Here is a 7,296-nt window from a genome sequence, read left to right on the forward strand (position 1 = left end):
CGGCGCTGACCACCGCCTTCCATCGTAGCTGCTGCCCAGCGTCGCCCGGTGACCTTGCTGCCGCGGACAAGCTGCGCGTCGGCGACGAAATTCCCCGACACCGGCACCTCGCGGTCACCTCGTCGGACGCCCCGTCCTCGTCCTCCTCCTCGAGCACGCTATCGCTTCCCTGCACCGCAAGTGAGGCCCGGCCTCTCCTCCTCTTCCCCCACTGTCGCCCGAGCTCGCTGGAGCTCGTGACCCGCCACGGCACTGCACGCACTCCGCCGCGACACCGCGCGATGCCCCCTTGCCCGACGTGCCTGCGTCGTCCTCTGCTCCCGCCGCCGACGGTCGCTCGCCTCCGCCGGCCTTTGTCGTGCGCGAGTGCTCGCGTCCCCTGCGCCTCGTCCACTCGCCGCCGGCCCCGCAATCGTCGCCTCGCGCCCGCGCTCGCATCGCCCGCTTGCCTTCCGCGCCCCCGCGCGCTGCCGTTGCCGCTTCCCTGCCGTTGGCCCAGCCCCGCACTGGCCGCGCCACCCCCCTCGCTTCACCCCTCACCACCGGCCCCATGTCACCGGCCTTCACCTGCTCCGGCGCCTTGCCGGGTTCGGGCGCCCGCAGCGTCACACCGCCCCGCAACCGCCCCGGTTGACAACAGGGCCTATGACAGGGGGCCCCACCCTAGAACGATAAAAAAGGGTTTAAAAAAATAAAAATAAAAATAATTAATTAATTAACTTAATTAATTCTGATTAATTTAACTAATTAAGATTAATTAATCTAATGACTAATTAACATAATTAACTACTATTAATTAACTAACAGAGTATGACAGTGAGGCCCACCCCTAATTAATCTTGATTAAGTTAATTAAAAATGATTAATTAAAATGTGTCACCGACAGGTGGGACCCACCTGTCAGGTTGACCGGGTTAGCGGTCAACTGCTGATGTCATGTTGACATCATGCTGACGTCGGCGTGCACTGTTCTGGATAATGTTGAATTTAAATAATTAAATAAATCCTAAAATGATTTAAATCTTTTAAAATTAATATAAAATAAACCGTAGCTCTGATGGAAAAACTTTGTACATGAAAGTTGCTCAGAACGATGAGACGAATCCGGATACGCAACCCATTCGTCCGCCACGCATCCCTAGCGTAGCGAACACGCAACTTTCCCCCTCCAATTCATCTGTCCGAAAAAGCGAAACATCGGATATTTTCTCGGATGTTTCCCCCCTTCACCGGTATCACCTCATACTTCGTTAGGTCACCCCTAACACCGCGCATTGCCATGTTATGCTTTGTGTTGCTTTGTTTGCTCTATTATTTGTTGTGTCCCCCCTCCGTTACTTCTTTCCGGTAGACCCCGAGACCGCTGCCGGTACCCCCGATCGACTACGGTGTTGACAACCCCTCCTTGCCAGAGCAACCAGGCAAGCCCCCCCTTGATCACCAGATATCGCATACTCTTCTCTATACTGCTTGCATTAGAGTAGTGTAGCATGTTACTGCTTTCCGTTAATCCTATTCTGATGCATAGCCTGTCATTGTTGCTACAACTGTTGATACCTTACTTGCAATCCTAAATGCTTAGTATAGGATGCTAGATTATCATCAGTGGCCCTACACTCTTGTCCGTCTGCCATGCTATACTACTGGGCCGTGATCACTTCGGGAGGTGATCACGGGCTTATGCTATATACTTTACACTGTTACATTACCAGTGATACTGTTTGGAGATGGGGGCTGAAGGGGCAGGTGGCTCCATCCAGGTAGTGGTGGGCCTAGGTTCCCGACGGCCCCCGACTGTTACTTTGAGGCGGAACGATAGGGCAGGTTGAGACCACCTAGGAGAGAGGTGGGCCTGGCCCTGGTCGGCGTTCGTGGATACTTAACACGTTTAACGAGATCTTGGTATTTGATCTGAGTCTGGCCACTGGCCTATACGCACTAACCATCTACGCGGGGACAGTTATGGGCACTCGACGTCGTGGTATCAGCCGAAGCCTTCGTGACGTCAGCGACTGAGCGGCGCGTGCCGGATTGGACTGGAACGCCTGCTAGGCTAGGTCTGCTTCCGGCCGCGTTCGCAACGTGCAGGTGTGCAAAGGGCGATGGACCCAGACCCCTGCGCCATAGGATTTAGACCGGCGTGCTGACCTCTCTGTTGTGCCTAGGTAGGGTTGCGACGTGTTGATCTTCCGAGGCCGGGCATGACCCAGAAAAGTGTGCTCGGCCAAATGGGATCGAGCGTGTTGGGTTATGTGGTGCACCCCTGCGGGGAAGTTAATCTATTCGAATAGCCGTGATCTTCGGTAACAGGACGACTTGGAGTTGTACCTTGACCTTATGACAACTAGAACCGGATACTTAATAAAACACACCCTTTCAAGTGCCAGATACAACCGGTGATCGCTCTCTCACAGGGCGACGAGGGAGGATCATCGGTTAGGATTATGCTACACGTTGCTACTTGGTGAACTTACCATCTATTCTCTTCTCATGCTGCAAGATGGAGGTTACCAGAAGCGTAGACTTCGATAGTACTAGTTATCCCCCTCTTATTCCGGCATTCTGCAGTTCAGTCCACATATGATACCCTTATTCCATTTGATACCAATGCATACATATGTAGTGTAGCTCTTTGCTTGCGAGTACTTTGGATGAGTACTCACGGTTGCTTTGTTCCCCCTTTCCCCCTTTCTATACCCGATTGCTGCGACCAGACGTTGGAGCCCAGGAGCCAGACGCCACCGTCGACAACGACTACTACTACTCGGAAGGTGCCTACTACTACGTGCAGCCCGCTGTCGACGACCAGGAGTAGTTTAGGAGGATCCCAGGCAGGAGGCCTGCACCTCTTTCGATCTGTATCCCAGTTTGTGATAGCCTTCTTAAGGCAAACTTGTTTAACTTATGTCTGTACTCAGATATTGTTGCTTCTGCTGACTCGTCTATGATCGAGCTCTTGTTTTCGAGCCCTCGAGGCCCCTGGCTTGTAATATGATGCTTGTATGACTTATTTTATTTATAGAGTTGTGTTGTGATATCTTTCCGTGAGTCCCTGATCTTGATCGTACACGTTTGCGTGTATGATTAGTGTACGATTGAATCGGATGCGTCACCACATACCTAAAAAATAATTCCAGAGAAAATAAATTGATCCGGCCTAGTATATCTTTGGATATATCATTATCGCCATTCACCTTTTTTGTATTAATACCCACGTGGTGTACATCATCCAGATGCATGAGTGTGCTATGGCCATTAGATTGAAAATGTTGTTACTGTTGGAAGACCATATATTCATAAGAAAAATGTTACACATCTACAAAAAACAATGTGTTCTTGCTGCTGGAATCTGAACCAAATGATACACACACATTCTTGTATGGACAACAACTTAAGAAAAGAACTCTAGGTAATACTTGATGCCATAAGCATTGGTTTAGAAAGTTAACTCATGCAAAGAAATCTAGTTAATACTTGATGTCTTGTGCATAGGTTCAGAAAGTTAATTCATATCTTCAGAAGAGGAACTATCAAGCATGAAAATAGCTAGTTGTGCTAGGCTCCTCCACACGTAAGTTGACTTACAAGGTTGGACGGGGTCTGGCGGAGGAGTGCCATGGAGTGGAGCTCGGGGAGGTGCAGATCTAGACCGGGGTAGAGCAGGTCGAGGCGGGGCACCAGTGGTAGGTCGAAGTTGGAGTAGAGCCGATCAAAACAGAGGAGGGAGGCGGCTGACGGAGGCTCGACGTACAGCCTAGCGCCGCTGCCTAGCTTGGCGTCGTCTTCCTAGCTTCCTCGCGGTGATAGGGGCGGTGGAGACAGGATGGACAAATAATAGTAAACACATAAATTCAAATACGTTGTTCAAATTTATACAAGCGAGTCCACATCATAATGACATGACCTCTTAGCAATTTTATATTCTATACTTCCTTTGCAACAAACTCAAGTTAGTAGGATAAAGAGAAGTGTAGATGATAAATTTCATATATGGTGTATATTGAGAAAATAGGATTCCTCAACAAAAAAATTAAGAGAAAAAAATAGCCAATTCACTACTCACATGAGACATCTCTATGATGTACAATGTACCACAATTATCATGCTCGAGGATTGCAACTATACAAACCCAGTAGTGAGATATCTATCTATCATCATTAAAATACAAATGTCAGTGTCAGTGATCCAAAGAATTTAAGCTCCTCTACTTACGAAAGGCTACCTGAAATATGCAGCTTAGATGCATCACACGTAATTAAATATCTCATAAATATGCATACATGTTCTATCTCAGCAAACTTAATTTGAGTAAATCAGTTTCCTTAATTAGCTCATCATGCTCACTGCGACCAAGCTGTTCTCTTTATCATGTAATCATTGTTTCTCCTCCTTTTTCTTTCCCTCCAAGGCTAATGCAAATCTAGCAAACAGTAAATGCAAATCTCCATTTCTGCACTTTCAGAAGCATCGAAGTGCTCAGCTTGATCACAAACGCCATCTTTGCCAGAATATGCCTGCATTTCTTATGATTGCAACCAACCATTCAGCGATGCGACAGAGATAAGACTAAGCAAAAATTTTGATAGTGAGACAGTTAACACATTACCAGAAAAGGCATGATCTGGCTAGCGCCCCAGCCGATCAAGTGTTTGATGGCGTCGACGAAGGCGCGGTGCGCGAGCCTCCTCTTTGTCCCGGCGACCCAGCCGACATGCTACATCAACGCCGCGTAGTCAAATTTGCAGGAGACATCTCATGTTTTTCCGGATCTAATGGGCATGCTAAATCTGAACTGAATCATCTTGTCGAGAATTCCGCTATTGCCCGGTCCATCTTCTCATCCCCGAGTTATAATATTCCACAAGTACGTATGTCCAGATATTTACATTGTATAAGCACATCCATCTGACATGAGACGCCAAATTCCATAGAGAAAATAAGGTGCACACTCTTGTTATCCTTACAGCTGACAATACAGATCATGAAACTGTAAACTACCCCAATTTCCCTGCTTGAATATGAACAAATATTCAGTTCAGAACTGACAGTTCCCAATTGGGTCATGTTGTAGATCTGGGCAACATCAATGACATTCCATACCAACTGAGTACAAATCAGGGCATGAATTGCAGAAATATATCATAGGAGATGGATAGGGGGGAGAGATGGATGTTTACTCGATGGAGCAGGAGGGAGCGGCATATGCAGCAGCACCAGAAAGCTCATCCCCCCGTGTAGCACCGTCAATGGCACATAGGTAGTTGGCGCCGGTAGCATGCTGCTGGCCACGGCCACCACGGCCCGCCTCTCACTCCTGCGTGCAGCACATCTTGCCGCGGTCGTCCCGCCACCGTGTCGTTCCATCAATGGCAGAGGAGGTGCTTTTGCGGCTGCTACGGCAGCTCGAGGAAGCGCGTCTCCAGGGCGAGCTTAGAAACAGGAAGGAGAAGGGACGACGAAGGCGGCGACGGCGCGCACAATCATGGCGTCCACCGGCGCTCCATCGCAGCTACCGGTGGGCGGTGTGCTCCATGGAGCCGGCGGCAGGGGCTTCGTCAAGTCTATTTATCAACGGCGTGGTACTACGACGGCGGCGGCTGCAAGGGAAGGGGGGAGGTCGGCGACTACTGCCGGGAGAGGAGGCCAGAGGAATGGAGTGCGGCGGCGGAGGAACCCTAGCGCCGGGGCTATTGCCTTCTCGTACGGCAGAAGGAGAGGACAGAGGAACTGCGGCCGCTTCGCTCGGGACAAAGGCGCTCGGGACCGAAACATTTTTTTCTCACTTACGGTCGGGCTATTGGGTTGATTCTAAAAGTATCACCTCGTTTATATTATAATTTTTTCATATAAATTGTAAAAGCGTATTATGACATATGCCCGTGGGTTGCATCGGGCGAAAAAAAATAGAACATGTTTCATGTGCCATTATGAATCATTTTATATCCAATTGTAATAAACGTCAAAGATAATGTTAAATGTTAAAATTTTCTTTTTAAAAATAGAAGGTAATGTTAACATACAAATTGGAATACTTTTTTAAGAATAGTCAACATTTTTATGAAATTTGAACATTTCTCTGAAAAAGATCAATTTTTGAACAGATGTTTTTTCTTGCAAAGAATCCATTTTTAGGGGTACTAATGTATTTAGGGGTAATAGCATTTTTCTGTATAATATAATTTTGAATTTTTTTTATATATATTTTTCTGCAACTGATTTTTGCACAACCTGCTTCATTTGCCAGTGTGCATCATTTTTTATATCTAGTTTTCATAAACATCAACGATAAGGTTAAACATTAAAATTTTCTTTTTAATAAAAGTTAACATTTGCATAAAATTGAAATACTTTCCAAGGAAGAGTTAACTTTTTATGAATTTTTAACATTCCTTAAGAAAAAGTTGAACAGATGTTTTTTTGGACATTTTATGGATTTTTTGGGCTTGGCAAACACGCACGCTCTCAGAAAAAATACACTGTCATTGCGACACAAATTGCACACATTGTCTCTGTTCCCGTTCCCTTCACTATCCCTAGTCGCCGCCGATGCCACCGATCCCCCACTCCCCTCGTCTCTCCCCTCGAACCCTCTCCTTCCCCTCGCGTCGTCTAACAGACACACAACACACAAAGGAGCGAGCGCCCGTTGCCCTGATCCCTCCAGCCCCGCGGCCCTCGGGCGCCACTCCGACCGAAGAGTACTGCCACGCCGGTGACGAACCCTTCTACGCCGCCTCCTCGTTCTTCTCGTGCCCCTGTCCTTTCCCTCACGCCTCCTCTGCATTTGTGCGCCGGGCAAGCGCAAGGCCGCCGTCGACCCGGGCCGCTCCGGCGAAAAATAGTACTCCCTCCGTTCCAAAATATCTGTCGCTAGTGGTAAATCTACAAAAAAAATTGGAAGTTTTTGGGACTGAACACAACCAGCAGTCAAGATAATCATCAGTTCTCATCGTCGCATCGCCCACTCAACTCGCATCCACCATTCCACCCGCACCCCCCGAACTTCTCCGCCGTCCCAGCGCCGGCACGACGCCGCATGCCCCGGCAGAGCGAGCGCTGCTGCCATCGCATATACCCGTCGAGCGCCGCTTCATCCTACGCATTCGGCCGCCGTTGCCCCCGACGCATCTGCCTGGCTCCAAAAATGCTCATTTTTTGGGTCCAAATTGGCTGATCTGGCGGCGGTGCTGGATCCGGTAGCGGCGAAGGCGGCCAGCGGGGAGGAGCAGGTCCTCCATGGCGGGCGGTGGCACGGAAGCGGGCGGTGAGGCAGCTCGGTGACCGGACGGCCCTCTT

General features: G+C 48.8%; 1 long non-coding RNA gene across 2 annotated transcripts; it reads right to left on the minus strand.

Moving 5' to 3' along the window:
• Positions 1–4,082: 4,082 nt before the first annotated feature.
• On the minus strand, positions 4,083–5,769 carry LOC119269784. 2 transcript variants are annotated; one of them, XR_005133711.1, is made up of 3 exons: positions 5,178–5,769; positions 4,607–5,008; positions 4,083–4,522 (listed from the first exon to the last, which is right to left on the minus strand). It is a non-coding gene; the product is annotated as an uncharacterized LOC119269784 (long non-coding RNA). The 2 variants fall into 2 exon arrangements; XR_005133709.1 differs by having other exon boundaries at positions 4,607–5,769.
• Between the last annotated feature and the right edge of the window lie 1,527 nt (positions 5,770–7,296).

The sequence above is a fragment of the Triticum dicoccoides genome, chromosome 1A, assembly GCF_002162155.2.
Source record: "Triticum dicoccoides isolate Atlit2015 ecotype Zavitan chromosome 1A, WEW_v2.0, whole genome shotgun sequence".
Lineage (NCBI taxonomy): Eukaryota > Viridiplantae > Streptophyta > Magnoliopsida > Poales > Poaceae > Triticum > Triticum dicoccoides.